The following is a 1,175-nucleotide window of genomic DNA, read 5'->3' on the forward strand; positions in this document are numbered from 1 at the left end:
CCCGTGATCCCATATCTCTTCTGCCAGTTGTCAATGAGTTGACTAAGCATAAACATGAGGAAGTATCCTGCTGTAAATTTTTTATGCCAAGTAACAACAAAGGAGAAATGATTTCCAAATGAAAACTTATTATTATTAATTTTTTTTTTAGGGGGAGACGGTGGTGGCTGGAGGAAATGGAAGAACCCAAAAAAGTAGCAATGGCAATGAACCAAAAAGAATTTGAAACAAAGACTGTAGAGGGGTGGTGATTCTTATGTGGTGTACTTATCTTACAGGTTATGTTAGACCCTGATGCTCCAAGCCCAAGTGATCCAAACCGTAGAGAATATTTGCATTGCTTAAGTTTTACTCTCTCTCTCTCCATTATTCATCCTATCTAACACTTACAATTTATTTCCTAAAAAAATAAAAAAAAATAGAAATTTATAACAGTTATTTTATTATTATTATTATTGTTATTTTTTGTTCTAAAAATAAAAATAAAGCTTGAACTACATAGAATGGTCAAGTTTGTGCATAATAGCCACATGGTTAAAAGTAAGTTTTCTAATCAATACCTCTTTGGCAATATGTTTGGTCATCAAAACAAGGTAGTTGTTAGGTTTTAAAAAAAAATTGTTTGTTCAAAAATTTCACTTCTAATCTCAAGGGTATGATTATCCAAGTCCAAAAAATATTGTGGTTGTGCAAAGTTCCATTAAAAAATATAGAGTAGTCGTCATCGCTCCAAATTTCTCTCACCTTTCTACCCTTCTATCTTGCAGTGTCCAACCCGAAAAGCAGCCCTTTTGCCATAGCCTCATCATTTTCTCTTGTCATCGAATAATTATCCTTAGATAAGAAACATTTCCTTTGTGTAATATAACTACAACACATTCAGATATTCTATTAAGGTGATCAAAAACTCTGGTGATCACAAGTGTCATACTTTGAGAGGGAAGAGAAAAGGATGGTCGGGAAACATCTGTTCTCACCTACTGGTCAACAAAACTATCAGCCAAACCGTTAATCGAAAAATTGACATGTTTTTTTTTATTATTTTTTTGGTAAGGATTGACATGTTTTAAGATGACATATGGGTTTGTTTTTTCAGAAAAGAAAATTACCCTGTTTCTATGTTTCGAAATATATTCCTCATCACATAGGATTTTTTTTTTTTTTTTTTTTTTTTT

This window comes from Macadamia integrifolia, chromosome 5 (assembly GCF_013358625.1).
Source record: "Macadamia integrifolia cultivar HAES 741 chromosome 5, SCU_Mint_v3, whole genome shotgun sequence".
NCBI lineage: Eukaryota > Viridiplantae > Streptophyta > Magnoliopsida > Proteales > Proteaceae > Macadamia > Macadamia integrifolia.